This window comes from Herpailurus yagouaroundi, unplaced genomic scaffold, assembly GCF_014898765.1.
Source record: "Herpailurus yagouaroundi ecotype Mexico unplaced genomic scaffold, PumYag 77, whole genome shotgun sequence".
In the NCBI taxonomy this organism is placed as follows: Eukaryota; Metazoa; Chordata; class Mammalia; order Carnivora; family Felidae; genus Herpailurus; species Herpailurus yagouaroundi.
Window position 1 is genome coordinate 56339000 of NW_024412388.1, and position 8035 is coordinate 56347034.

Genomic DNA, 8035 nt, shown 5'->3' on the forward strand with positions numbered 1-8035 from the left:
GGGGAAGGGTGCAGAGATGAGTTTCTTTTTTTTTTAATATTTACAAATTAGTTCTATAGAGGAAAATGCACTGATTTTTTTTAAAGCTAATATTTTTTAGTTACAAACAGAGAGGGTAGGAAGCAAACCATAAGAGACTCTTAAATACAGAAAACAGAGGGTTAATGGGGACAGGGTGGGGGAGGGGGAAAATGGGTGATGGGCATTGAGGAAGGCACTTGGGATGAGCACCGGGTGTTGTATGTAAGCGATGAATCACGGGAATTTACCCCCCAAACCAAGAGCACACTGTATACACTGTGTGTTAGCCAACTTGACAATAGATTGTATTAAAAAACAAAAATTAAAAAATTAAAAAATTTCATTATTTTTATTACAAAAATAGTAAACAATTATGCAGAACATAAAAAAAATTAAGGTGAGAGAAGAAAATAAAAGCTCTGCATGATTTCACCCCCAGGGATGTTGTTAATTTCAATATCCATCCTCCCAGGATTTTTCTCTGACTATATAGGTATTCCCTCAAATTGAAAACATAAACCACGTGTACTTTTATGTCCTGACCTTTAAATATTAATGTATAAGGGAAACATTTTTCCCACATCACTAAGTATTCTTTAAAGCTTGATTTGTGGGGCACCTGGGTTCCTCAGTCAGTTAAGCATCCAGCTCTGATTTTGGCTCAGGTCATGACCTCACGGGATCATGAGATTGGGCTCTGCACCAGATTCTGCGCTGACAGCATGCTTGGGGTTCTTGCTCTCCCTCTCTCTGTTCCCCCTCCCCACCCCACTTGCACACACACACTCTCTCTCTCTCAAAATAAATTAATAAACTTTTAGGAAATAAAAATAACAAAACTTGATTTGCAATAATTTTCGGTCACATAGGCACAAAAATCAAACCTCTCTTATTCAACATTTAGAGGGTTTGCATTTTTTCTCTTTTAAGTGACACTGCAATTACCACTCATATATTATAAATCTTTACACCATATATCTGATTATTTCCTTAGAATAATTCCTAGAATTACACCAAATGTTTTGATGTCACTGTCAGAAACAAAAACAAAAACAAAAACACAAAAAAATTGGTCCAGAGAGAACTCTAGTTTTGAGCCAGGATGGTAAGTCTACTATTTTATATAAAGATGCATCTTTGGATTATGCTCTTAAAAATTATCTGTGCCTCTCTTGCCTCTGATAGTTCAGATACATTTATGCATAATTTATTTATAGTTCAGCTAAGGAAGTAATGTCTGTACAGTTCAGACCAGTAAATCAGTCTGTATGGTTTCATCTTGGCACGTCACATCACTTGGCACGTGACAGGTATTCAATAAAAATTTGTCGAATGAATGTCTGTTAAATGAAATCTTTCATAAATAAAGATACTTTCAGCATGAACGTGGGGACCTAAAATTGAAACTGAGAAATTACAGTGCTTTCACTCCAGTGTACAAGTCACAGGCCCAGATGGCTCTGTGCAGGATTTGTGGAGAAGCACCGCTCTGTAATGACTGCAGTCTGGGGGAGCGGTCTCCGCGGAGTTGGAGCGAATCTTCTGGTGTAGGGTCTAACAAAGCAGCTGCTCTCTCAGCCGCTGGAGAGGGAGTGCCGAGCTCCTCTGGCGAGGAGCAGCGTGGGTGGCCACAGTTTCTCGGCCCTCCTCCAGTTGTGCGCAGACAGCCTACGTTACTCCTGTCTCTTTTGTGTCACCAGAGCCCAGGGGATGGCAAGAAGTCTGCCCAGGAGAGTGTAAAACCATGCTTTTACTGGAAGGATTTTCAGAATGGCAACATACATGGGATGACTGGAGATTTCAGAAAAGATACCCAGAAACAGCAAAATATGAAACAAAAAGGTCCTCTGAGATTTGGCACCCTAAGTCATTTACTTCTGTCCCTCAAAGAGGGCTCCGTTTTCTAGAAGCCACTTCCACACAGAACCTCAACACAGATGCTCGTCAGAGTTTACAGAGCTGACTTCCATGAGGAAGTTTTCTGATCTACACTTGGACATGAGATTGTGACCAGGAAGCACTGTGTGGAGCAGAGGAGGCTACAATGAGTGGTGGAAAGAAAGAGGTAGTGAGGGTCAGTGGAACCTGAGACTCAGTTTTGAGCCTTTCTGAGTGACCTGGGTCAGGTCCCTGAACTCATTCATTCATTCAACAAACATTTGAATGTGCTATGTGCTAGAGCATTACCATCAAAGAGAAATATAAAGTAAGTCACACGTGTGATTTAATTTTTTCTAGAAATGACTTTTAAAAAGTAAAATGAAACAGGTGACATTAATTTTAATATATTTTATTAAGCCCAATATGTTCAAAATATGGCCACTGCACCATGTAATCAATATAAAAAATTATTGGGGCACCTGGGTGGCTCAGTCTGTTAAGTTTCGGACTCTTGATTTCGGCTCAGGTCATGATCTCATGCTTTGTGAGATCGAGCCCTATGTCAGGCTCTGCACACCTGCTTGGGATTCTCTCTCTCCCTCTCTCTCTGCACCTTCCCTGCTTGTGTTCTCTCTTTTCCTCTCAAAAAAAAATATTAAAAATTGTTTATGAGATTTTTTTACGTTCTTTTTTCCATATCAAGTCTTCAAAATCCCAAGTATGTTTTACATTTAATGGCCTGTCTCACTTCAGATACTAAGTTTTCATTGGAAATAGTCAACCTGTATTTAGATTTCATAAACTTTGTAGTTGGAAAAGTAGACTCACATAGCTGAATTGTTCCAAGCTTGCTTAGATGTTTCCCAATAACTGAATTCAATTTTAAACTTAAATTCATTAAAATTTAATATAATTAGAAATTCAGTTGCTCAGTCTCATTTGTCACATTTCAAATGCTTAGTCACTATACGTGTGGCTAGTGGCTACTGCATTGAAATGCATAATTCTATAGTTTAGGATGCAGACTTGCTTAAGACGTTGAACTCTGTCCTCTAGATTTTAATCCAGTGGGGAATTTGGGCCAAGAAGCTAATAATTACAATGTAAGAAGCCTTGTTATCTAAAGCAGTTGGGTCTAGAGATTCATTTTTAGCCAGTTTAGTTAGAAAGAATGGTGAAAAGGGTACCTAACTTTAATGTTTTTTAAACTTAAAACCTATACATCCCCAAAGGCAAGGAAATTAAAAGCAAAAATGAACTATTGGGACCTCATGAAGATAAAAAGCTTCTGTACAGCAAAGGAAACAACCAACAAAACTAAAAGGCAACCAACGGAATGGGAAGATATTTGCAAATGACATATAAGACAAAGGGCTAGTATCCAAAATCTATAAAGAGCTCACCAAACTCCACACCCGAAAAACAAATAATCCAGTGAAGAAATGGGCAGAAAACATGAATAGACACTTCTCTAAAGAAGACATCCGGATGGCCAACAGGCACACGAAAAGATGCTCAACGTCGCTCCTCATCAGGGAAATACAAATCAAAACCACACTCAGATATCACCTCACGCCAGTCAGAGTGGCCAAAATGAACAAATCAGGAGACTATAGATGCTGGCGAGGATGTGGAGAAACGGGAACCCTCTTGCACTGTTAGTGGGAATGCAAACTGGTGTAGCTGCTCTGGAAAACAGTGTGGAGGTTCCTCAAAAAATTAAAAATAGATCTACCCTATGACCAGCAATAGCAGTGCTAGGAATTGACCCAAGGGCTACAGGAGTGCTGATGCATAGGGGCACTTGTACCCCAGTGTTTATAGCAGCACTTTCAACAATAGCCAAATTATGGAAAGAGCCTAAATGTCCATCAACTGATGAATGGATAAAGAAATTGTGGTTTATATACACTATGGAATACTACGTGGCAATGCGAAAAAATGAAATATGGCCTTTTGTACCAACATGGATGGAACTGGAGAGTGTTATGCTAAGTGAAATAGGTCATACAGAGAAAGACAGATACCATATGTTTTCACTCTTATGTGGATCCTGAGAAACTTAACAGAAGACCATGGGTGAGGGGAAGGGGGGAAAAAAAGTTACAGAGAGAGAAGGAAGCAAAACATAAGAGACTCTTAAAAACTGAGAATAAACTGAGGGTTGATGGGGGGGTGGGAGGGAGGGGAAAGTGGGTGATGGGCATTGAGGAGAGCATCTGTTGGGATGAGCACTGGGTGTTGTATGGAAACCAATTTGACAATAAATTTTATATTAAAAAAACTTAAAACCTATAAAAGTACATTCATTCACCAATTTATAGGGTATAGACAGGGGTTTTTTTCTGAATAAGGGTGTACTGACTGGAGTTTTCAGTTACCTCTCTTGCATAAGTCAGATTCATTTTGCAAGAACAATAATTTTCAAGAATTGGGGGAAAAAATCAAAGTTGTAAATGAAGACTAAGGTCAGAGGCTGGAAGCAAAGGAAGAAGCTGGCTGTAGCCACTGGAGAAGCCACATGGGCAGGGACCTTTAGCACTGGTGAATGTGGCAAGACACTGTTCACTGTCTCCTCATCCATCATCCCCATTCTCTCCTCTGCCAAAGAGAACTCTGGTTTTATTCAGAAAGTAAGTAGAGATCCCTTGGATCTCATGGAAGCTGGCCGTCTACCCCAGACTGAGGGGATGACTCACGAAGGGCTTAAATCTTTGCCAGTAATTCGCTAGAGGTAAGCATATGATTCAGTTCTGGCCAATGGGACTTCAGGGAAAAGCTGCTGGAGAGCTTGTCAAAGATGTTTCTTCTTAGATGGGAAGACAGCCTCAGGAGGAGAATGTCCTTGGCTCTCACCCTTTCTTCATGCTTGAAATGCATTGCTGTATAAATTGCAGTCGCCATCTTGTGACTATGGGGAAATTAGCCTGAGGGCACGCAAAAAAACAGGGTAAAGGAAATATCTTGCCCTTCCGCCGCCCCCCCCCCCCAGGATATGTGTGCCTAGTTATAGTAACCATGGACTCCGTGTTTTGTGAGATAATTAAGCTTCTTCATTGATTAAGCCACCATTATCAAGCTTTTATTTTGGAAGGTGAATGCATCCTAAACCATATTTTTCTCTAAGTCACAGAATATACCTTCCAGATAGGTACCATGATAAAGATACTATACAGCATCTGAAACACACAATGACTCAACAACCAGAAACCAGACATTTGTCATTGAATCTTCTTATTTTCTCTCATTGGGAAAACAACAAAGATGTCCTTTGTTGATTTCAACTTGAGACAGCTCTTCCACAGTTGGTCGTATATAACGAGAACTCAGTGAACCATCACTAAGCATGATTCCTCTTTTCCTTTACAATCTTACCTAGTCATCAAGGTCCCTTGAGGTCTACCTTCTCCATGAATGCTCTGTGATTCCCTCTAGCCCCCAGGGATGCTTCCTCATGAGGCACATAGTACTTATTTACTTGGTACTTCATCATTTTCTCTTGTAGCACCTTTTGTTTCTTTATCCTAACTTCACTTTTTATGTGTTTAACTATCTGGAGGGCATGCACTATGTGTTATAGTTCTTTTCATCTTCCATGGCATCTACCACCAGGCAGGCACTTGGGTGGTATTCAGAATGTCTCTAAAATAGGTCAGTGAAGCAATGAAAAAATAGGCCAGCTATTCTCACTCTTTTGATCATGGAGTGGTATTTACCTTGAATAGTTTCAGCCAGCTGCGAATTGGTGGTCTGGATTATTGTTACCGCATTTTATAAGATCGGATTCTTAACACAGATTCTTATGTTCAATGCCAATATCTAACTCAATATTTTCCCCCCAATTCTTAAGACTTTTACCAGTTTTGGATTCATGATATTCTTTTTAAAAAAATTTTTTTTTCAACGTTTATTTATTTTTGGGACAGAGAGAGACAGAGCATGAACGGGGGAGGGGCAGAGAGAGAGGGAGACACAGAATCGGAAACAGGCTCCAGGTTCTGAGCCATCAGCCCAGAGCCCGACGCGGGACTCGAACTCATGGATCATGAGATCGTGACCTGGCTGAAGTCGGACGCTTAACCAACTGTGCCACCCAGGCGCCCCTGGATTCATGATATTCTTAACCATTTGACTGATGCTCTCATTTCCCCCCAAGATATCTTATTTATTTATTAAAAAAATTTTTTTTATTAGTTTTCTTTATTTTTGAGAGGCAGAAAGAGACAGAGCACGTGTGGGGAAGGGGCAGAGAGAGAAGGGGACACAGAACCGGAAGCAGGCTCCAGGCTCTGAGCTGTCAGCACAGAGCCTGATGCAGGGCCCAAACTCACCAACTGTGAGATCATGACCTAAGCTGAAGTCGGACGCTCAACTGACTGAGCCATCCAGGTGCCCCACCCCCAGATTTCTTTTACTCAGATTGCAAAGAACTTATTCTGAACCACTTTCTGTTCCTTTCTTGAAGATCATTTCTTCTCACATTTCTACCACCCAGGGACAAGAATCCTTCAGACACTCATTGTGGCCTATGTGCCACCACCCCTCCATCCCCCAAACTGGACAGCCTCTGAAGGCCTGGATGGAGAGAAGAAGCCAGACTGTAGTGTCTAGAGTTGGTACAAAATGGGACCAAAACTAGTGTGGGGTGTTCTGCCTGGGGCAGCCAAGAACTGAAACAGCCTGGATCCCCAGGGAGTGCTAGCAGTACAAACACAGGAAGCCAGGGGCCAACACCAGTTTCTAGAGGTAAACAGAAAGTATAAAGGTCAGCAGCTCTGCAGAAGCTGGAATGAGGTGGGAGGAGGCTGGAATAGGAGCTGGGAGGGTCCCGGGCCTTTCCAAGAAGAGCCTGGAGTAGCCTCACTTCGCATTATCAGTTAGAAGACACATGGCACACGAAAATGTTGCCCTGGTGCACACCAAAGAAAGAACAAAAAGACACTTCCTTTTGCATCTTTTTCAATTCCCAGCCCCACATCTTTATAGTTAATTTTGTCAGGCTATTCTATTTATTAAACAAAGTTAATTCCCTCCATATCCTCTGAGGACTGGGTTGTCCCAGAGTCAGCAGGCCACTTGCCAGGCTGCCTGCACATTTGCATTGAAGGGCACTGTCACTTTGGATGCTTCCAAGGACTCCAGGAGGATGGTGGTTTCCCTAGGCTGCCTGCTTTCTGGAGTGCCTCTAACATGCCTGGTCTCAACAGGAAATAGACAAGGAGAAAGAAAGAAAAAGAAGAAAGAAAGAAAGAAAGAAAGAAAGAAAGAAAGAAAGAAAGAAAGAGAGAAAGAAAGAAAGAAAGAAAGAAAGAAAGAAAGAAAGAAAGAAAGAAAGAAAGAAGAAAGGCAATAAAATCTGGACAGCAAAATGCTAGTGTAAGAGGCTACTTAGAAAAACAAACAGATCTATATCTAGTCCTAGAACAGCAGCAATGTCCAGAGGGCAGCCAAAAGCCCAGTGGAGCAAGTAAAAGATAACAGACAGCAAGCAGCAGGCAGCAACTGACAGATCTCTCAGAGCAAGCAGGAGGCAGTCTGAGCAATTACACAGGGATGAAGCTGAGACCCACAGAGCAATGAAAAGAGATGGAACAATGCCAGCAAAGACTTAGGGGTAAACGGGGGCATCAGAGGGAAATATGAAAAAAGCTTCGTATTTGCCATAGATTCCAGATAAAGAAAGTTCCAGATCAAAAAGGTAGATTGGGTCATCTAGGAGGAAGGGAGGAGGATGGGAATGAATTTTTCAGTACAATTGCTTAGAAAACTTCTAATTTTTTTTTCCTTTTTACAAAGATGAGCTCAAAATGAGATCATTGGAGACATTGTCACTGCAGCCCACAGCTGTCATAGTAAAGTAGGAAGGGCAAGGCTTTCTGGAACTTCCAGGCTTACCTAGACTCATTAGGGGTCTCCCTGAGGTCTTAGAAATCTGTTCCTCATGGCCCTGGACTGGGCTGGCTGCTGCAGTGACAGAACAATGAGGCAGGTGCAAGGAAGAATTCTGGTTCCTGAGTGCAATCTAGAAGACCTTGATTTATAAGGCAAGTTTTCACTGGCTGGAAAGACCAGTCTAGGCATAGAGTTGATCTCCAGGGAGCATTGTGATTGCTTTGATGGGATAAGATAAGGG